The sequence below is a fragment of the Neopsephotus bourkii genome, unplaced genomic scaffold, assembly GCF_033783945.1.
Source record: "Neopsephotus bourkii isolate Nb327-2 ecotype Australia unplaced genomic scaffold, CSIRO-AGI_Nbou_v1 NB_140, whole genome shotgun sequence".
NCBI lineage: Eukaryota > Metazoa > Chordata > Aves > Psittaciformes > Psittacidae > Neopsephotus > Neopsephotus bourkii.
This window is the reverse complement of record NW_026900657.1, coordinates 349,064-372,890: the sequence shown is the minus strand read 5'-3', so window position 1 is coordinate 372,890 and position 23,827 is coordinate 349,064. Positions and strand designations below refer to the sequence as shown.

General features: G+C 39.8%; 1 long non-coding RNA gene across 3 annotated transcripts; it reads right to left on the bottom strand.

Annotated features, from left to right (window-relative positions):
* Window positions 1–2,660: 2,660 nt before the first annotated feature.
* Window positions 2,661–23,509, bottom strand: LOC133220357 (uncharacterized). 3 transcript variants are annotated; one of them, XR_009727698.1, is made up of 4 exons: window positions 19,256–23,509; window positions 10,401–12,250; window positions 8,483–8,994; window positions 2,661–3,423 (listed from the first exon to the last, which is right to left on the bottom strand). It is a non-coding gene; the product is annotated as an uncharacterized LOC133220357 (long non-coding RNA). The 3 variants fall into 3 exon arrangements; XR_009727697.1 differs by lacking the exon at window positions 19,256–23,509 and having other exon boundaries at window positions 10,401–14,452; XR_009727699.1 differs by lacking the exons at window positions 8,483–8,994; window positions 19,256–23,509 and having other exon boundaries at window positions 10,401–14,452.
* Between the last annotated feature and the right edge of the window lie 318 nt (window positions 23,510–23,827).

The following is a 23,827-nucleotide window of genomic DNA, read 5'->3' as shown; positions in this document are numbered from 1 at the left end:
TCCTGTTTCTTTAGTCATCAGACGAGAAAAGGGGCAAATTGTGGAATGACTGGGAAGGATTGGCTGTGGGAGAGAAAAATCCAGGCTCGTCTCTTCGGAGTCCGAGGGCAACAGGGTGTGGGGGGGGTCAGATTCTTCTCCCCTGCTCCAAAAATATTCCGAATAAATTAAAATTTAATGTCATAAACCCAAACTTCAGATGCCAGAGGGCGAGTCTGGAGAATTCATAAAAGCAGGACACGAAAAATGTCCTGGGGTGCACCCCAAAAACACATCTGCGGGGGCAGGCGAAGGGGGGAAGGTGTTCCTTGAGAGAGAAAGGCCGCAAAAGTCTCCTTAGCAGCCCAGCGGGGGATTAAATTCCCCCGTGGAAACCCCCCCCCCCTCCCCAAAACGAAATAGTCCTGGCAGAGAGGACGAAACCAAAATATCCTCTGCTGGGTAAAAAAAAAAAAAAATCTTTCCTTGGGGAATGGAAGAAGGGGGAGAAGGGTGGAAGGAAGAAATTGCGGGTGACCCTCGAAGTCTCTTCGGGGAAGGATGGACGAGTCTCCCGGAGGCCGATCCCCGGTCTCTTCGGAGGAGAAGGCAGGGGTAAAGCGCAGAGTGTCTTCAGGGAAGCTCGCCCCCCCCACCCCCCAGCTGTCCTTCGGGGCCGAGGGAGCCCCACGGAGTCCCCCGGGCTGGGTGGGTCTCTTCAGGGGAGCCCGGACCCCGCCAAGTTATCGCCGAGCGCCGGAGGAAGAGGGGTTCCGGGGCAGGGAGGGCCCCCTCCACCGCGCCTAAACCCCGCAAGACCCCTGCGAGCGGGTGGGGGGAGGCGAGGCGAGGAGGGACCGGCCTCGCAGCTGGGCTGGTCCCTTACAAAAAATGAATGTTTTTCCTTAAAAACCGAAACCGGCAAAGAAAGGGGGGAGGGGGGAATAAAAATACAAAACGATAGTCTTCAAGCGGAGCGTTGTCTTCCGCGGGGGGGGAGAGGAGCGAGCCCCGAGACCCTCCCGTCGGGGCGGCGGCCCCGTCTCTCCTCAGGTGAGGGGGCTCCGGGAGCCCGTTGAGCCGGCGGCTGCTGCGGGAAGGCTCCGCGCCGCCCCGCTGCGGCGGCCCCGCGGGGGCAGTGGGCGGAGGGCCCCCTCCCCGAGGTCTTCTCGTGAAGGCGGGGAGGCGGCGGCCGAGCCCGGGGCTCTCCTCAGCCGGAAGGGCCGCGGGGGAAGGGGTCAGAACGCCACAATTCCCGGCCCCGCCGTGTGCCGAGACACAGGGACGCGGCGGCCGTTGCTGCCGTTGCTGCTGCTGCTGCTGGCGGAGTCGGTGCCCCGAAGCCCCCGCCGGCGGGTCTCCTCCTCCTCCTCTTCCTCGCTTCCCTTCAGCGGTGCCTCTGTCGGCGGCTGCCCGGCCGCGGCATCCTGGCTCCCCCTCAGCGCGTCTCCCCCATGTCGCGTCGCGGGGAGGGGGGGGGGGGATTCTTTTGCCGTTTAATTCCGAGACCCTTTTTCTTTAATGGCGGCCACAGGGACGAGAGTCGGGGCCCCCCTGCCGCGCTCTCATTGGCGGACGCGCCGTCACGTGGGGCTGCACAGCCATGGCCGCCGTCGCTGCTGGGGGAAGGAGGGTGCAGTGACGCTGCGCGTCCGCCAGGCGCGCCCTCCGCGCCTGGGAACCGTGCGCGTTGCTCGTTGGGAGGCCGCCATCTAGCGGCCGTGTCGAGTAATGGCGCAGCAACCTGCGTCGCGGGTTTGTGCGCAGCGGCGGTGGAGACACGGGTTCGAGTCCTGCCTCCCCGCCAGGCCCCGGGCCGGTGGGCCCTGTCGACCCCCGAATTGAGCATCGTCCCGGAGCATGCTTCCCATGCCTCCACGTCGGCCAGTCAGAATCGGGGCACAGCCTGTCCCATCTCCCCACCAGTAAAGCACTCACCCCAGCACCCGCACTGCAAACTTCACCTTTTAGCAGAGCTTTCCCCAGATCCATGGAGCAAAATTCTATCCTACAGTTCTCAGAGCCTTTTTAAATAAAAGATATGCAAGTGTTTAGAAAGCTTGCACTAATATTTAACACAAGCATTAATGCTTTCACTAGTCCCACTGACATTGTATGTGTTGGAGCAGAACTGTACTCTGAAATTCCATCTTTTTTTCATGCACAGATACATAGCGTACAGTTTATGAGGATGAAGTAGGTGGTTTCTCTGTTACTATGCAGAGATTTGCAGAAGGACTTTGAAATTATTCAGAATTAAGGTGCTACAGTGACAGTGAAAGCTATTTTTAAGAGATATTTGGAAGCATTTGCATCTTGCTAATCTTCTCATTACATACTACTTTTCTATGTAGAATGTGAAATTTTAAGTTGCTACATACAGATTTTTTTGACTGCAAAGTTAAAGTGAAAACACAAATCAGTGTAAAATGCCTAAAATAAAGGTAGCCGTGCATGTCTCAGCTAACATGACATTCACATTAAAATATGATACATTCATGCAACAGCAGCACATTGCATCACAACTATGCAACATGATGATGTTTCAAAGGCCTGCAACTTATTTCAGGACTCATGAACGAGACGAGTGGCAACCTTCTGCAGTAGAGTAGGAGGAAAGAAGGGCATTCTATAAATAAATTTATATGAGAAGTTAAAGAAAAAAAAAGCAAGGCTAGATATTTTCACCAAGAGGAACTTTGAAGATTTACTCACACTAAGACTATTTTTGTGTGGCAGTGTAGGCAAGGAAGATTCTTCTTTTTATCCAAATAGAACCAGAGTATTTTTAACACAGGAGACTCATCCCCTCAGTGCTCATCGAAACACGGCAGCTGGGGCTGGAGCCGGGATGCGGGGGGGAGGGCGTGTGGAACCCAACCCTTTCCAAGTGGAACAGATGGTTTTCTCTGTGGCGACTGCAGACGAGGACTGCGGTGCGAGGAGAATTCGCCTCATGCTGCCAGGGGTGTCGAGGGGCACACCAAGGCTCTCCCAAGTTTCAGCACACTGCTTTGGTCGCTAGAGTGGTTACCTCGCTGCGCAGGGAGATGACATTAAGTCACACCACCTCCTGAAGGAGAAATCCAGTGCTTGAAAGGAAATAAAAGAAAGCAGAACTTGGCATTAGTGCACAAGAGCTGGTATGGCTTTCCCTCTAAGATGAAAGATTATCCTTCGGTAAAACTGCGATTTGGGAGAGGGAGAAGAAATCCCGTGCAACAAAACAGGGTGGGCTTGATGCACAGCAAATGTACCCTTGCATTTCCCCATTGATTTCAGGATGACATCAAATCTTCACTCACTGAGAATCCATTTCTTTGGCCTGAAACCACACAGCTCGATTTCTGGAAGAAAGGATTAATCTAGTGTCTAACGCTGGGCTTGGCATCGATTCACTTCACAGCTTGGAGGAACCCGGCTTCTGTGTCTCAGTTTACTTATCTGTAAAATACAGTTTGAGATCCGTTTCATTAGTACTTACATATTAGTCATCATAAATACTTAGATAGGATCCCAGCACAGACAAGTGCAGAACATAATTTTTCCTGTAAACATAAATATGGGATAAAGAATAAAATATTGACAAAAGAGGAAAGAAAACCAACACATCAACTGGAGATTTTTAGGAGTCATTCCCTTTCACTTCATATACAATAGTATCCATGTCTGGCAAATTCTGGACCCGATACATAACTTGTTGCCCTTTGCAAACTATACATGCTACTTGGGAAATAAAGCCTCCTTAAAAAAGTGGGGGGGAGGCAGATAAAAAAAGGTGGAAAAAATGCTCTTGAAAGTATGCTTTCTATTTTTTAGATGGGTTCTTATGTAGTTCTCATCTCTGCAAGTTCCAGAAGTGCATTAAGCTGCATAATTAGCATCTGTCACATGTAGCCTTTTCCTTCGCTCTTCCTTTCCCTAGAGGGAATCTCATGAAGAAATTTTAATATGAATTTCAGTACATACACTGCACAATGCATTCATATTAGGAAAGATACAGTCAGTGAGTTTGTGCTCAATCTCATGGTCACCCTTCTCGAGTATAAACTTTACCAGTTTAAAAAAATGCTACTGATCCCATTTAAAAATTAACTGGTCTCTTGGAAGTACAGCAGTAGTGGGGGTAGGGGTGAGATGATCCCCGTTGCATCAAATTAAACAAAATCCATAGGAACTGGGCAGTTAACATTACTCATCCTGTGTTCTATCGTACTCTCTCCCATAGTTGCATTGAAACATGTAGGGATGTATGTATGATTTTCCCCTTTAGTCAAAAGGATTTATCTGGAAAGGAACAATTATGTTTTGAAAAATATCAAAACAAGAGGTAGGACTTAATAACGCTTGTTCTTTCACACTAAAAGATAGTCCACTGTTGCATATAAAAAGTCAATGGACTCCAGCATCTCCCAGTAAACCTCTGTGGACAAACTTAAAAGAAGATGCTACCTTTTAGAAGTAAAGACTAAAATGAAAGAAACGCAGCTGAAGAGCAATAGCAACATGAAAAACAGTGACATTATTTAGCCTTTGATTTCCATTCAGACTCTCCTCCTTTTCCAAAGTCTTTATTTTCTACTTAATTAGTTCAAAGAAAATCGAGATTACAGGACTGAACATATTGCCAACAAGCTGAGGTAGGAAGTGCAGACTGAATGCTTAAACTCCAGCTACAGAGGTGGTAATTATTGTAATTGGTCCATGTGAAGCAAATATATCAAGTAGTAGAGAGTTCAAACCCATGCCAGTCAGTCTCCAGTTGGCACCGACAGTTCTGTCAGGAGGATACAGAGGTCTCAGCAGGACTTACTATTGGCAACTGTTCAACAGTTCTCTTCTCCAAATGGTTTCAAGGGGATTTGGGTGGGAAGAAAGATAATTTTTAACAAATTACACTACCTAAAAATGGCTGGATGCCCAGAGCCACCTAGTCAGCATTGCTCACTGCTACCAAACAGTTTCAAAAAGAAGATTTAGAATATCATAGCTATAAAGAAATGTCTATCCAACTTTAACAATGCAATCAGATCACTGCAAAATTAACCACACGTGTACTGTACTCCATACTGCAAGTACGTATGGAAATATGTCCAGAATAAAAGGTACAGCGGTATATTTACACAGTATGTGTTTCTCAGAAAACAATGAGTTCAAGTTACTGGAATCCAAGCATTCCTATGAGGACATTCCATGTTTCAAGAAATTAGAAGACCACTTACTTTGTCATTAAAAATGACAACAGCAAAGCCCCCATGGGAGACGAGACTGGGGGACCATTTATTTCCCATTAGTATTTATCTTACAGCATTTGTAAGGTGTCCATAATTGTGGTGTAAAACATAGTTTAGATTTGCACTGGGAGTTTCCACAGGAGACTCTGCTCTGTGCCATATTGATCTTCAGCTGCTTTGTTTAGATTTTGCAAGAATGCTTTTTTCAGATGGTGAATATGTCATTTTTAGCAGAGGTTTCCAAGAGAAGATGTGAGTTTAATGCACGGCAATAAAAAGAGGAATATGAGAATTCTTGCTGTCTTTAGTGTCAGCTTTGGTTAAGACGTATGAATGCACATGAACAGTCTTGTCAGAATCTCGGGGGCTACTGACATTCAAGATCTAACATATTATTACTTCTGACCAGAACATTAGCTGCTATGCAGTATGGAGAAGAGAGAGAGAGAAAAGATAGGACCACTCCCTGATCAGACAGAAATTGTTATGTATTTCCCTGGTTGGAAATCTCTGAACAGAACTTTGCTGCTGGGAATACAGAATGCATATTTTCTCCAATCTGAGATTAATGACCATACATACTCTTTAAATCTGCAGCAGGAAAAAACAAACCAAATCATTGTTTAATACCTTTTACTCATGGACGGGATCCTCGTTAACTCACGTAAATAAAGACTGTAAAACCAAGTATTACATCCTTATAAAGGACGTATGGTTATCATGAGAGAGGTTCTAGCATTTCTAGCTGCTGACTCTATCTTTACCACTGAAAGTTTATTTGAGTTACTAGTTCCAGATAAAAATAAGCTAGTTAAAGAATTCAGTTAAAATAAGGTAATTTAATTCAGATGTCAGTATCCATTAAATCTGGATACCCCTACAGTGGAATGGTTCATTCACAATGTGCTTCTGGCTGAGTTAAGAGAAAATATATTTCAGATTTTGTGTTGCTGTTAACAATTTGTTGCCAAATAAACTGAAATTATTGAAGTTTAATCAGTATGCTTGTCTTCTGAAATCTGAGATTAATGCCTTTCTATTATAGTGTAACAAAACAGAGTATTCTGCACTTTGCAATTGAAACTACCTTTAGTCCACATTGAAGAGCTACAGCATGTCAGACAAAGAAACCGATTTGTTTGGTGCAAAAAATGATAGCAGACCTTTACATGTTTGAAGTGCAACAGATGGTCTTCCGAGCAGAGCATAATGACTGGCAGACAGTACACTCCGTTAGAGTGGCTTGGAATGTCTTCAGCAATTACATAGAGAGTGTTTGGGGGGAAAGCCCTGTCATGTCTCTGATTCTTCTCATGTAAATAGCTGTGGTTTCCTGTTTAGATGATAAAAAAATTGTATCTTTTAAAACCCAACAAGCTAGCAAGCGAACTGGAAAAGGAAGCACATTTAGCCCTCCCAAGACTATTCAAAATGAGGTTCCACACATTTTGTGGCCTGAGAAGAGAGTTGTAAGTAAAAAAAAAAAAACAACAAAACCAAGCCAAAACCAAAACAAATAAATCCATACACACCAAAAAAAAAAAAAAAAACAACCCACAAAACACACAAAATCCCAAACAAACAAACAAAAGAAGCGTGAAGAGGAAATTATCTTGGGCCCGTTGCCCAGGGAGGTTGTGAATGCTCTGCCCCTGGCAGTGTTCAGGCCAGGGTGCACGGAGTGTTGGATGACGTAGTTTGGTGTGAGGTGCCCGTGCCCATGGCAGGCGGGGTTGGACTGGATGATCTTAAGGTCCTTTCCAACCCTAACTATTCTATGATTCTATATAACTGTAAAACTATTAATCCACAGTCAAGTATTCCATGGAGATGTAATTTAGGTAAAAAGGGAAGGTTTAAAACAAGGTTCTTCAGACTTCTAGAAGATGGGAGATCGGCAGATACCACATGAAGAATATCTAGGAAAAAAAAAAAAAACCAAAAAACTGAATTACTGACTAACAACCTCCTTTGGGAAACTGCTGACTCTGGAAGAGTCCTCTCCAACATGAAACACTGTGGTTACAGTTATTCAGGGAGGTTACAGTTATTCAGGAGCTTTTCTGAGGCTGTGACAGTCCTTCCATTTTCATTGATAAGTTATTCCACAAGCCAGCAATTAACAGTTATAATAAACAGAAAGAGTAATAAAATGCTGATCTTTAATCCTGTATATGCAGGGTAGAAAAATTAAACTTCTCTCTCCCTCCCTTCCCCCTAATCCTGGAATTAGTCTTTCCTATTATAAAATCTTCCCCACCAAATTCACCCTGAGTAAAATTTTATGTGCAACATAAACACAAGTAAAACCATGTCCTTTAACACTGTAACTTAAATGTTGATGGAATCATAACTGCATTACACCCTCTCCAATTAGCAGCAGCATTCTTTATGTTTGCTTATGAAGCGTAAACTGTTCGCTTGTCACTACAAAGACCTTCTGTAGAGGACTTAAAAAAACAGCCACAGCAATTAAAATGACAACAACAGAGGTGGATTGGTCACATTATGACAGAAAATATCCAGCTGTTTCTTTCCAGCAAAAGGATACACCAACTACACACAACAACCAAAAGGATATGAAATCCTATGACCAATTGTCAGTCTACCTAATGCTGGTGGATATTCTGGCAAAAGTACGCATTTCCAAGGCAGGAATAGACTAATATAGAACTAAATCTAACCTCACAGACTGATTTTGCACACACCCCCACCTCATCAGGTTTATCACTCATCCTTGTTGCCCATACAGATTTCCCTTTTTGCTAGAACTATATATACTCTTTTCTGTGAGAAATTCTCCAAAAATAAGACCAATCTGGGGCTTTGTCATCCAAAATAAGCAAGGCAAAAAGTAAACTGATAGGGTTAGGGCAAGTACATTAGATTTTAAACTTATTTACTCCAGTTGTCTTAAAAACATTTGAAGAGTTAATTAAGACCATAAGTCTCATTACACCCAGGGTATTACTTATAAAATGCTAACCTCTGTTACAGTCACATCTGTCTCTGCTACTGGTGCCTGCCTGTTCTGCTGCACAACAGCAATAATGTGGGGATTAAAAAATATTTTAAACATACATTTAAATTATTAAAAAGTCTAAAAGAGAAAGGTGTCAGCATTTCCTAGTTCAGATTATAGGGACTAAACATCTGAAGTGATAAGGTAGGTTTCATTTCTAATAGGGGAAGACAGACCACAAGAAAATAATTGACACATACAGAACGACCATTCAGGGTGGGTAAAAAACAAACACTGGAGAACCCACCTACATGTATGTCCTTGGAGAAAAAACGATGAGAAAACTATCAGGAAGATTTTCATGGCTGTTTCTTTTCTGGAAGTTTTTGCCTCTCGTAACAGCGCAGACATGGCCAGGGATATGTATCAGAATTCATCCATGCACTATATTTTGCACATCAAATTAAGTTGATTATCCATGACTTTTTAGGCAAACACAGGAATGCATAAAACATGTCAGCTGTTCTATATAGAATATATGAGCATTTAATTCCTTACTTCACGTTTAGAAAGAGCAGCAGACAACGAGCTCAACCATTACATTGAGGATAAATTTCATTTGCAAGTTCAGAAGTATTCCTGGCTCCTTATCTGTTCTGTGGACCAGAACTTACAGGTAGCTCAAAACATTTGTCTTCTGAGCTGTGTTTGTCTTCAGAGTAATCACCATAAGTGAGGAAAATCCTCAATGTTGTCTTCTTTATACCTTCAGCCATCATGTTTTCCATAAACTGAGAACTTACAGACTCAAAACAATTACTGTAAAATACAGGCAGGTGTTAGGGGGTGAGAAAAAGAGAAAAAGAAATCCAGTACGTTTCACCTGATACAATTGCTTGACAACACACATCTCTGCAAGTACTCTGTATTGAATTTATTCACATCAGGAAAAAGAAACCCAACATTAGAATGGGGTCTTATTTTAAAGTCTGCAAATTAAATATCAATGACAAACAATTTAGTGGGGCAGCACAGGGGGCCTTTCTGTTTGCAGAAGTCTTGTGGGACTCTACAGTGAAATAGTACAAACATAGAAGACCTGAAAACCTTCACCAGAATGAATGCAAAATGCAAGTAAAGCATTAAGTTGCATGTGCAGTGTAGGAGTGGAGTTCTAGCTGTAAGCTGAATCAAAACCCTTCATATGAAGTGAATGATCCCTACTTAATATAAAATTACAAAATACCTACAGAATTCTATGATCTGACCAGGATAAAATGGTTCTATTTGTCCACATATCAAGAGTTCCAACACACTTAGTCAAAAAAGGTCTTCTTTAAATAAAGAACTTTATGAAGGTTGACTGATGTTTGTTGAGTACTGGATATAGTCTGAGGATTAGCACATTTCACAAAGGTATAACTTTTCAATAAGGCTGCAGCACTTGTAGAGCTTGTAGATAGAAAATTAGGGACAAGGCAAAACACCTCTTGTGCCAGAAAGACCTAAAAGATTCAGTGAAAAAACTGATGGAAAGTGCCCTTCCTCTAAATGCAAACACCTGCATAGCCACAGTAATTGCAGTGAAACAACCAAAAGGCCATACAAATGACAAGATGACATGGCAGACATATCATCTGCCATGCTGATATGGACAGTTTCCAGTATTGTTCAGTACTATCCACAGTGATCTTGGCTTTCTGATCTAGCTCCCAAAAGAAGGAAAATATTAATTTTTAAATATATAAACAGTATGCATCTCAGTACAACCTGAGGTTGTCTCTTATCGACTATGTAATCTGTCTATATATACAAAAAATCAACTATATAATATGTTCCACCAACACATGGATGCTGAAAACACAAGCCTCTGGATTACAGCATCTGGAAGTATAACAGAGAATGAAAACCCACTTCTGTCAGGTAGAGCAGGAGCCCATGGCAACAAGAATCACATGCTCAGATTATTGCTCAACACACGTACTTGAACTACAGAGATAAACTACTTAAAAAATACATGGAAGTTATGCACAAACCGTTTTGTCACTTATGCCTTTTTCATTATTGGGCAAGTGCACGCTAGCCAGGATTCTGAATACCTTGTTCTGTAGAGAGTCAGAAAAAAAAAATGAGCCAAAGAAATCTTATCAATACACAATCACCCAGTGTATTAGGTGACATAAAGCCAATACATATACAAATTAGAACATAGTAAGTACACTCACCACTGAAAAAATTGCAAGTAAACCTCTCTCCCGAGGAAGGCTTTAAGACTATTTTCCTTTTATTCAATTCTACGTCACCAGTGAAGGCCTATAAATGAATATTCTCTTGCAAAGAAAGTGGTCATCTTCACTTTTGGCAACTGCAGTAAGAACTGCCTTACAGAATAGATCCTGCAAGTAGTTTTCATTCCTGTGAGTAAAGTCAAAGAGCGAGGAGAAAACATGAGCTAAAATTACTTCCACAATCACGTTTCATAACTGTTCCTAGCCTAGCGATATTGGTCCTTCCCTTTCCCAAGTGCAAAAATGCACAAACTTTTCTCTCTTTTTCTAAGAGGAAAAAAATAAATCTGCTTATCCTTGGGTAAGTATGGAGTTTGGAGGAGCTCAGAACAATGGAGTACTGTGTGCCCCACTCATCACATAGACACTGAAAAAAAAAAAGTATGGAAAAGAATGCACAAAGCATGTAATTACTGTTTCACAAGATAATTTCATTATTAATACATCCCCAAAGATAGCCTGCACAGTGTTGCAGTTTAATTAGGTGATAACTGGAGGGGGTTTGAATTTATGAGGTAATAAATATATTTTGGACTAATAAACTCCAAGGCTAAAGTGTTTATTAATCTAGAATATAAAGATTATATAGTTGATAGGAGACAACCTCAGGTTGTGCTGAGATGCCTACTGTTCATATATTGGAAAATTAATATTTTCCTTCTTTTGGGAGCTAGATCAGAAAACCAAGATCACTGTGGATGGCACTGAACCATACTAGAAACTGTCCAGCTATGACGTGTTCTCAAAGGCAAAGACTATTTAAGTCTCAGAAGATGTTGTGGTTTTGAACTTTCACCCCCTAAAGTATTAAGTACTGGAAGTATATCCTCTATACTATGCCTTCTGACAGCTGTCAATGCCTTATTTCAGTGTAAGAAAGGAGATTCCCTTGAACGATAACCAGACCCTTTACAAGACTAACAGACTCTTCCCCTTCTCCTCCCAAATATTCAATTCTCTCTCTATTTTCCTGCTTTTGGACACACCTCAAGACTGCACCATGTAGTGAGCAAACACATCAATTTTAGTGTCTCATTAGATTTTCTTTTTTCCTTAACATCGTCCTATAAGCTTTTTGCCTAGCACAGCACATTAAATATTTGGAAACTAAATGCTCACCACTGTGAGCATTTATACCCCAAGCAGCTGTGCCAAGAAGTCAGAGGAATCAAACAGCATAATCTATTAACTTGTCCTTGGGTAGTTACAACAAGAGCTTTATAAATTGCCATAGAGTTCTGTGCATTTAAACTACATTCCCTTTCTATTTTGAAAGTGTCACAGGCGACAGAGAAAACCAAATTGAGCCCAGGATAAAGAGTGCACAGCTGAAGTCAAAGACCAGGTTGTTTAAGCCAAAACTAAATTAAGGTCTGAGTGAACTACAGAGAAAGAAAAAGGAAGAAACACCAGGAGGAATAACATTGGCACCCTCTCCATGCAGATGAAACAAGACTAACAAATGCAAAGGCAACCCTATCCACACACAACTGAGTAACGGCTGCTGTGGCATCAATGGGCAAAACCAGGGAAATTCTGGATGTGCCAAAAGAACCATGGCACATGGGGCAGAAGCACGGAGAGAAGGGGCAAGACCAGCCAATCTATGCTGGGTGACAGGAGTAAGAAAGTTGTGTTACTGAGGGATGGAAAGATTTAAAGATATTTAAGAAAATGTTTATTACTTAACTTAGGTGATCCAAATATAAATGACCATGTGTTCAGACAGCTTCCAGTTTGGCTCCACAAGTTCAGAAAAAGCCTCAACACTAAGTCTTGAGAAGTCGCTACAGATAATTAATGGAAAATGATGATGACAGCCATTTTCAAAGCTCCTGTTTTTTAATTCCCAGGCGTATATACTCTCTCCAAACGAAACAAGCAACAGAGCTAACTTTCCAATATTAAATCTCTAGGCAGTATGTTATTCATACAGCTTACGTAGATGTCTTTACCCTCTGGAAAAACAAAGTTTAAGAAAAATGGTTCTATCTTTGGGGAACAGTTTAAGTCTCAGGATAACTACATTAGGAAATTTAACTCTATTACTTTGTATCTTACATTTTATTACTACATTGGTAATAGGAAATCACCAAATAAAATTGGTATTTTACTTGGTAATTTTTTTCCATGGGCCTCGTCTAATATGAAAGATGGTGATCATCAAATTTATTCAAGTTTTCCTGTCAACAACATCATTAACCAAATCCCTCAATTTCAAAGTAAATAAAAGCATCTGGGCTTCTTGCACAGCAAGACTGACTTGCATATTTAAGCCTCATATATAGATGAATTTGCACTGGACCAAATTTGCATATTAATGAAGGACTAATTGCTCTTTGCAGTCAATTTTATGCAGATGAATTTACTCCTCTCAGTACAATTTTCATAATGTTCAGAAAGAACCAAAAAATGTAAAACTTTTTAGAAGTACACAAATGTTAGACAATCAAGGAAGAAATATCATAATGACATCAAACAGCTTTACATTAAATTGTATATAACTCATCTTTTATATTGTTGCTTTATTTTAACAGCCTCTCACAAAGAATGGAACAATCCATGGAATAACTTCAGCCTATTCTCCCTCCTTGGTCTCAGATTTTAACAGCTTGTAACAACCCATTATATTATCATGTTCCCAGATGGAATGATGGAGCCTGAATTTTTAGGAGAAGTTAGATTTGCTAAACAGGACTTTATTTTCTCTGTCATCCTCATGCCACAGGTCAGTTAGGAGATACCTCGACCCCCACAGTTTTAAGGTACTTTCTACCCAGTTTTGCAGTATCAAGAAAAAGCTCAAGGCCCAAGTCCCTCTTTAGTCCTTCCTCCTGAGCTAAAGTACCAAATACCTAGAGAAAGACAGGAAAGTACATGGGGAAAGAGAGACATCAACAAATGCTGAGGAAAAATGGGAACATTACGGAGGAAAGGGGAAAATATAAATACTGGAGTAGAAGAGGAAAGGAAGTAGAAATGGAAGGAGAGCAAAATGATGATTCAATGTATATATGCAGGTCTAGATAAAAAGAACAAAACTGAAGCATTTGGGAGAAAGTTCAAGGCAAAGGAAACAAATACAAGAGAAAAATGCAGCCAAAAATATACCCACAAAAAAAGAAAAATAAAGGGAAAAATAAGGAAGTAAGAAATGAAATGAGAAGATAAAGAAATGGATAAAAAAGAAGATATTAAAAATAGAGGTTTTCTTAATTCTGTTGGAATGTAAGCGCAGAGTTAGTAGAAATGCATTAGGAATCCGAATTTACATGTATAGCCTTCCCCTTGCCTAAGAGAAAAGCCTTACTTTAGCCATGAAGACTGCTAAACATATTTATATGTATCATAAAATCACTTACAGAAGATTATTTTAATCAGAAAATGAATAGCATAAAAGTTGTATCTTTAAATGGCTTCAAGGCCTTTCGTAGAAGGAACATGAAGATATGGTTCACAATCACTACATCTCCTGTATATTTGATTGCATTTGTTGCCTTTCTCTACAGCTTTTGCTGTTTTAACATAACCTTTTTAAGGCACACAGGACTCAAGATGCAGATATATGATGTTTTTATAACAGTATCAGAAAGCTGCTCATGGGTTTTTTCTCTATTTCTTTTCTAGTAATTCCTCCTATGCTACTTGCTCTCTGGACCATGGAACACTGAGTTCACAGATCACCCATAATCCCACCATTTTGTTCCTGAGAAGCAGCAATTTATAACCATAATGACATTTCATGATCAAAATAAACCAGACTTCAGTATGAACACTTCTGACTGAGCTATAGAGTCCTTCCCAAAGAAGGATCAGAAGAACTCCTAAGCCTCAAATGTAGGGTGGAGGGAAGACAGAAAAATTGCCAGAAGGTCACTCTGCAACCTCTCCTTTTGGTCTTTCCAACCTTGATGACAGAAGCCACAACATATGGAGCATTTGAATGTATGTACTCCTCTATGAGCAATAAAAGCAATGGTTGTACCAAGGCAAGACTGATGAGAAAATGAATATGAGCTGGCTTCAATGTGCACTCGCAGCCCAGAAAGCCAACCGTATCCTGGGCTGCATCAAAAGCAGCGTGACCAGCAGGTCGAAGGAGGTGATCCTGCCCCTCTACTCTGCTCCTGTGAGACCTCACCTGGAGTATTGTGTGCAGTTCTGATGTCCTCAACATAAAAAGGACATGGAACTGTTGGAACAAGTCCAGAGGAGGCCACGAGGATGATCAGGGGCTGGAGCACCTCCCATATGAAGACAGGCTGAGAAAGTTGGGGCTGTTCAGCCTGGAGAAGAGAAGCTGCATGGAGACCTCAGCAGCCCTCCAGTATCTGAAGGGGGCCTATAGGGATGCTGGGGAGGGACCCTTCATTAGGGACTGTAGTGACAGGACAAGGGATAACGGGTTCAAACTTAAACAGGGGGAGTTTAGATTGGATATAAGGAAGAAATTCTTTCCTGAGAGGGTGGTGAGGCACTGGAATAGGTTTCCCAGGGAGGTTGGGAATGCTTCATCCCTGGCAGTGTTCAAGGCCAGGTTGGACGAGGCCTTGGGTGATATGGTTTAGTGTGAGGTGTCCCTGCCCATGGCAGGGGGGTTGGAACTAGATGATCTTAAGGTCTTTTCCAACCTTAACTATTCTATGATTCTATGATTCTAAGAACTAGCCATTGCAGGAAAACAAACAAGCAAACAAACAAACAAACAAATAAAAGGCATTAGGGCAAGAAAAGCTGGCAGAAAATATTAGACTGAGGGGAAGGACAGGGAAAATGACCAAGAAGCTTTCACTAGCATGCAAAAAAATGAACAGACCACAGGATGAAGACAAACAGAGTTATAAAATAACAACAATAATAATTGGAAAAGAATGAAAATTACCAGGAAAATACTGCAGTGCTACTGCTGAAGAATGCTCACGGAGGAACAAGACGGTTCAGCTGATGAGCCTGGAGGACTCGCCTTTAAAAGTTATTTGAAAACAAACTACAGTTCTTTGTGTACTTTGGAAATACAGCTTTTATTCTGCATTATGAATTCAAAATGTCTTCCTATTTTGCTTATAGAGAAGAATGAAGGGAAATGAACCCTCATCTATAACTTACCTATACAGCATTTGAAAAACTGCTCTGGGCATACCCCCTTTTTTTCCAAAAGGTGCCTGGTTCAGGTGATGAATGTGTGTGAATGTAAACAGAGATCATGATTCAAACAAGAACAAGATGCTCCACCCAACACAATTAGCTTTTCCAGTGGATGAGATGCCTTCTCCTAATCATCAAGAAAGGTTAAGCTGACCCCATTTAATTAGCTATTTAATACAATCGTAAAGATTGTATAGCATATATTATTGGTGAAGAAATGCCTACAGAAGCAACACTGCATCCGAACAAAATACCTCCACCAAGCACAAAGTCTGGGCTGTTATTACATGATTATACTGATGTAAGTACTTCCCAAGTTTTTATATCCACTGTACATGCTTTTGCAATTGCCTATGTGGAACTTCACCTGACGAACAATAATAAACATACATTAAACAATCAAAAAAGCAAGAAACAACACCTTAAAATTCAATGACAAAAGAGACGCAATGATTTCTGAACACTTCAGATTTGTAGACAAAGTCAGCTGGTTTGTACAGACTATTTGAGGATTACAGCCTTAAAGTGAAATTAGCGCCTGTTTCCCCGTAATCAAAAGAACTAAACATTTTTTATCACTTTTGGGGAATCATGGCTGCTCACTTAACTCCTGCAAAGCAAAGTTCTGACTCTGAATTCAGAGAGAGCTCTTGCTGCTGGAGTTTATTTTAAAGAGGTACTTCCCTGCAGAACAGATGTTTTCAAGTTTTGTGGCTACCATAAATATTAAGAATTGGGCAATACATTTTAGAAGGCAGTTTTCATTGACCTGCTAGCATTTGATTTCTGATTGAGGACTGCGTCTTTTGAAAGAATTTATTATTTTACTATATATATATATGAGATATCAGACAGACATTTTCACCACGGAGTTGGTATTTTGCAGTGGAAAAAAAAAATACTAGTCCTACTCTGGGATATTTCCCTAATAATGAAATGAAAACTTAGTATTACAATAATAAAACAACTTGCAAGTACTTACATATTAGATATTGGGAATAGTGCAAAATATATTACATTTCAGAGAATGTTAGGGAATTTTATTGGCCTTGTATCGCTGGATGATATGCATGGCACTTGCTAGTTGAGGCAGGCTGTATCTCAAAGTGTTACCAAATAATGAAATTTAAAGTGGAGGACTGGGCATCAGACCTTCTATTTTCTTTCAGTAAAGTTTAAACATCCCTTAAAATAAACAGTTCAGTGCAAGCCAACATATCTGATATTGATTTATTTTACTCATAAAAAGTAACAACATAATGGTAAATTTAATCTGTTCAATGAGAATTTTATGAGCTTAAATATATCAAAAGGGCAAATGAAAGCTAATATATAGTGATTAAATAACAATCTGTGAGAAAAAGACACACAGCCTTCACTTCCACTATACTGAAATCATATGCTGATGAAAAGCAGGCTTTTGAATTGTTTTAAAGGAAGCTGCAGCCATTTGTTCTTTTTAACAGCTTGGAAGTTCACAAGGAAAGATTAATTTGTAATTTAACTGAAGTGTATCTCAAAGTTTTTGATTAAAGTCTGCATTTCTGAGCCTCCTGGCAGTGCCAACATTGCTGAAACAGGACATCAGCTGCAACGCCAGCAGTTCTGGAATGCAATACCATGAACTGCAAATCAGTTTTGTCCTACTTTAATATTGGTTTAACAACAAAAGAAGAACTTTGATGTTTAATATTTAAATAGTATAATTATTCCTTTAAAAACTAAGTCCAGGGCCCTTCATGGATACAGAGTGCAAAACAACAACAAAGAGAATGTGCTTTGGCTACACTAGGAGGCTTTAATTTGTAGGACCCAGCTGAAAGGTACAGCACAATTTCTGTGTGCTGCAGGAGATTCGACAGAAACTCTTTAGAAGGGGAAATGCTCTCCCACAATGAAGATGATGCCAGTGGATTCACGCACAAAATTGAACAACAAAGCATAAAAACTGTCAAAGCAGAGAACTGTGAACAACATCCACTACAGCTGCTTAGAAATCGCCACCAGCTGGCTGTCCTGGTGCCTTGGTTTTGAAACCCAGACACTAGGGTTATTTTCTTCCTCACTGTTTTTGAAGTCAAGATTTGAGCAAGCAAAGTCTCCTTTTTCCTTCCCTCCTGCCTTTTGCTACTTCAGGATGGGTGAACACAATAAAAATAGATTCTGGGGAGGAATGTCTATAACTATGAGGTAAGTACTGTCCCTGAATATTTAGTGAATTAATAATGTTCATATGCAATATTTTTTTCTGTTTTGGAAGAACATTAGAGAGAAGGTAAGTTCTGCACCTGTGCTATGATAGGGGGTTATTATAACTGCAACTGTCAGTTTTTGCCAACCACACAGGACTCTAAAAATACAAAAACATTTCCAATGCTTAAACAGATACAAGGTACTACTGCAAATACAATAACAATTATCTGCTGTAACAGAGAAAACTCTCGTATGTTCAAGGAGATGTGAGATAAAGATGTCATTTTGACTTCAAATGCTGTTGGTCAGATCAAGCAATTACAGAATTACAGCCACTGAGGAAGGATGAGAGAGTGGCAGAGGAACACAGGGTGAACTACAACTTTGTGATGCAAGGAACATTCAAAGTAGCAAGAGCTTCTATGACGTAGAAGACAGGCATTATAACATGACTTCAAGCGGTAGGATCACAAAATCCACCTATGCCTAAAAATACACTTAACCCAGTGCTGCATTCTACAGTATTTGGCCACTATGTTTCATATACAGCAAAATAAAAGCTATGCACTGGAACTAAATCATTATTATTAATTAAGAAGTCATTTGTTTATAGCACTCTGCTTTAATTTGTTCCAGAAATTAAAAACAAAACAAAAAAGGCCAAACAAAACAAACAAAAAAAACCACAAAAATCCCACCAAACAACCAAAACTGTAATTAATAGAAAAGGAAAATAAAAGAAGAGGCAGTTTCATGATTAAGGTGGATGGATGCTATCTAGGGAACTGAATGCTACTGCTACATCTACCATGGAATTCCAGTGCAATGCAAGGAAGTTACAGAAAGTCATTCTCTTCAACATTCATTAAGAAATGCTGCTAAAAACGTTAAAAGTAATATATTGATAATTAGCACAGCAATTTTTATTAAGATCAAAATTAATATTAACATCTGAGAATTGGAAGCCAGCACTCACCTTTAATAACAATTGCAAACCCAAGTTATTACACTGCATTTATTTTGAGAATAAGGAATCTTCATACCCAAATGCAAATCAAGACATCTCCTTCAGCAGTGTAGTGAGAAAATAGTCCCTTAATGAAAAAACAAGATGGATTGTCTTTTCTTATTTATCATTGCATTCTTACTCTACAGTTTTCAAGGGCCATGTAATAGCATTGTGAACTGAAACAAAAATTAAATTGCAAGGTTATTTGCTCAACCATTATTTACTGTTTGTGTTATTTCAAAAGAAAAATAGTTACATTTCTTTGTATCTTGTATGCCTGTGTGAACACTTAGATACTTTATACATAATTAGTGTTCAGTGGCTTAAGTCCAGAAAGTGTATGTACACGTCTAGACAGATAAGATCTACAGATTACTTGTATACAGAGAGGGAGTGCACATACAGAGGCACCTGCATGTAACAAAAGTAGAGTGCTATTTACTACCTAACACAGATGGACAAGTCCACTTTGGAGACCTCTGCAGACTTGTGAAATCAGGATGACATGTTTGGAATTCTTCCTCTCCTCCACTGCTGAAGTAAATCAGGCAAATGCAAGTTGGCAGCTCCTTTAAAGATTCAAACTAACTCATTTTACATAATAACCTCCAGCTGCATTAAACACAAACACACAAAAAAACAAGTAGCACAAGTACCAAAGTCTAACTTTGTCTCACTCACAAAATACAAAAATAATTTTGCAAACAAGTCATAAGTAAACTAAAAGAGTTGTTACACTAGGCTGGATAGTCTGTAAGACACATCAGTCTTTCAAGAGCGAAGTCAATACCCAGAGTGAAGCTCCAGGACCAAAATGGTGTTCTTCCCAAGGCCACTGAGGAATGGCAAATAGTTTAAGACATCTCTAAACATATTGGCTCCTAGCAAGTCAAGAAAAATACAGTCTCCTGAGGTGTCAGAAGCCCCTGCTCAGAAAAACTCTCTCTAATGCAAAGTGCAACTCTCCTGCATTGAAAAAACCCTCTTCTTCCCTTGATCCTAATGAAAAGTTGCCTCAACACTGAAGCACGTGGCTTTTGCACTCCCTGTTTCTTAATTTATTTGTTGCTGGGCATAAGAACAGCTGAAATCATAACTCTAAAATACTAAATGAAACTAACCTATTTCCAATCTAAATTGTAATTAATTATTTTACTTTGGCATTGCATCTTAATCACTACAGATTACTTGGAGGCATATGCAATAAGGAAGAACAACTGAATGCATGAGAATGAATATAAAAACTTTACCTTGAAACTTTCAGCTATTATTCTCCAAACTGTAAAAAAAAAAAAAAAAAAAGTATATGGTTGTTCAAAATAACATTCAGACATAGGAACAGAAATATTAGGTGACAGAAGAGAACAGACCAGATCCCTATGAATCAACTCCATTTTACCAAGCACATAAAACTAAAGTAGCTTCAGATTGATGCAACTGTTATACCTCCAAAATGAATGTTAGACATGAAATAGCAAAAAGGCTGGTGAGACAGATTTATCTTCTAGGGGGTTTTGTTATTATTCCCCTTCTACATTTACAAAATATCCCTTAATGTCTTTCCTTTCAGAAGGAAATCTAAGTCTCTCAAATAATATTTACAAACTCAGCTGCAATCTCCTTCATGGTGATTCACTCTGGATGTTTGTTGCTTTTTGTGAGGAATAGTTCTGCTCAAGTTCTTCACTTAGAACAAAACAACTTTGTTTTCCTGATATATTTCATATTCAAATTATTCCAAAGTGTAGCACAGAGAAATGGATTATATAATGGTATAGGCAAATGTGTAATTCATAAACGGCTGCCATGATGAGCTCACCAGTAACTGATACAGCTTTGAACATTAAAATGATTTTAATGAGAGACAATACTGACCTAAATGTCAGAGTCGCTACCACTATTTCCTTTAAACAAAACAAAAATTGATTTAACTTCCACTTCATTAGTCTCCACTGAGAAATAGTTTAGTTTAATACCTACTTCCAATTTCTGTTAAAATACCTTTAGATTGATTTAGATATATGACAATTTCAAAAGCAATCTCCATCTTAGTTTCCTATAGCCCTATAATTTTTACACTCTCTTATAATTAAAAAGAATTCCAGCTTTTCTTTCTATCTAATTCAAAGACAGATGCAATATACCATGGTTATTCCTACTGCCTCTCTAATTAATAACACTGTTGCTGTGCAGCCTTTCATAAAGTTTCCAGATGAAAACAAGTGTCTAGTGCAGTGGGTCTATTGTTCCAGGTTATTGCTAACACAGAACCAGATATAACCCCTTCCTTTCTACACCAATGTCTCCACTGCAGTAAGAAGTGCAACCCAATGCACACAGGTGCTCAGGCTGCAGCTCTTAAAACCAGCAGCATTACGGCTGCAGCAGCACAGCCTACAACCCCTGCCCTGTTCCTGAGACACTGCTGTCCATGCCAGGTGGATTAATGCCAGGTCATCTTCCCTGTGCACATTGTGACCACACGTCTGACTGCTGCAGCAAACCTGCTTTTAGTTAACAAACTACAAGGTAGCTTTCGTGATTAAGATGAGCTATCAATAATCATCTATTTTTAAGTACAGCATCCCATAAATCCTGCTAATTAGTAAACTAGATGTCTTCTTTTTAGCAAACAATCCCCAGCCTACTTCCTTATTTATTTTCTTGAATTCAATTAGATTTGCCACCTGCTGGCCCAATCACCTAAATGACAGATTCTGGATGTAAGGTAGAAGCTGGGCCATGAACAATAATTTCATTATAGTTCAATTTAAAATATTTGCCTGCACCTATTTTCTCTGCTTTATGAAGAATGTTTATGCTGTTTCTTCCTCTAGGGCTCTGCACCCCTGTCAGGAGACGCAGCAGCAGCAAGAGTTTTGCACTGCTCCCTATCCTCCACTGCTGACTCTATAAGAAACCAAAACTGAGATTTTTCTGGAGGGGAGGGACCCCCAGAGACTGAATAAAGAGGGGACAAGTGATTTCCAAATCTGGATAGAAAAATTGATAAAGGTGCAAAAAATTTAGTTGCTTGCTATAAACGACTCCTGGTAAAATAAAGGTTAGGAAGTATTTCTGTAGAAGATGAAAATAGAACTTCTTTTGACATGGAAAGAACTGGAGGAGGCTAAAGTCATGGCACTGAAGCCATTCATTGCCTTTAGGGATTAAAAGACATGCAGGCAGATGGCTATCAAACTGGAAGCACACAGTCCTATCATACAGATGGAAAGACCTAAACTGGAATCTGGCTTGGTCCACTTCGTTCTTGACTGGAAACTCAACATCATCCAAACCGTCAGGGTTCTACATTCAGGTCTTCAAAGAAACCACGTTTCCTTCCATCTTTTGATGCATAAGTTACAAACCTACCTTCAGTTATGCACTGATTTATTCTGAAACCCATGGAAAAGCTGATGAAACTGAATGAACAGATCTTAGTGTTGTGATGGGAGATGATAAAAGCAATGCCCTGGATTCCTGAGCATTTTCCCACTTTCCAATATTACAGGATACACAAATCCATTCTGCTGCCTTTATAATTGTGGAAAAAAATCACCATTGTTTTTCTTATAGGTAGTTAAGAATACATATAATCACTAGTTATTCTTTAGCAACTCATTTTGTTTCATGATTCTGAATCTTTCTCTCCAGATTTATTTTCCATTGAGTTTCACAGTTTGAAAATTAATGTTAAGCCAAAATTGGGTAAAATTATTATTTTACGATGCTTCCTTTGCAATAAATAGTAATCCGGGTGAGTGTGTAAAACATTACATATAAATGAAAACACTAACCAAATTGGAGGCACACAGTCAGTTAATGCCCTAATAGAGGAGCCTTGCAGAGAGAAACTGTACAGCATTTTTATGTAGCATGTGGGAAAACTGTGCAGCTTGGGAGTTTTGAACGTTAATACTGCAGCTGTACTAAATCTACTGTGTCAGACCCTGTCTGCAAGCAAACCAGATTTAAGGAAGTACAATTTTACTGCAGTGTTGGAGGCTGAAAAATGGTTAACTTGGTGAAGTTCAACAGAAGTAAGTTCAGCTTAAAAAAGAACAGACATAAATGATGTGCACCTGTTAAATAGTCACAGATGAATAGTTCTGTATGTAGATGATTACATGGCCTGTATAAAGGTTCAATTATGGATTAAAAGAGTAATGCATTTTACAATTACATTTTAACACTGTGGCAATTATGCACGATAGAGCATAATTACTCTATCAGGATCTAAACAGTGAAAAATGTAAAACAATTCTGTTGACCATATTATCATTGCTTCATGTCTTTTGCTGAATGTACTACAAAATATTAGCTGGATATCTGAGTGGGCAGACCCTGGGCAGGATTTAAAGATATTATTTTGCTGTAGTGTTTCATATTTTCTTGTATGTTAAAATAAAACAATGCTCTGCTGCACACAGAAATCCAAATGCTGCTCAGTTGCCGTTATCACTGTGATCCATTTAAGAAATTTAAAACAAAAATGCCAACCCCCTGCAAGCCTTGGATTTGAACCAAACACAACATTGGCCCCACTGAAGATTGTGCAGAACACATTCTGCAGGCCCTTTCTGACAAGTGGCACAAAGAAATACCCTCTGATATTACAGTAAGTTCTGTAAGGTAGGATGCACAGCTTGGAAGTTTGGAAAAGTATGTATGCACACATCCACACACATGCAAAAAGTTTTGGGCATCCATTACATTAACAGATGGAATCTTACCAGTGCTATGACATATTGAACGTCTAGGTTAATCTACCTATATCTCCCCTTATGCTGTTGTTCTCTAGCTCTCTCCACTGTCACTGAGCTGAAAGGAATCTTTCATTGGTCTGTATATATTCAACCACATGTTCCTTCTCCAAACCCCTGCTCATACAGTTGACATCCCCATTTGGTTTTCTCTAAGAAGCTGCTGTCAAATTATAACTGTAATGGTTTCAAAACAAAGAAACAAACACGTGCACCCCCAAGCAGTGCAGTGATGAACTCGGTATCAAAAG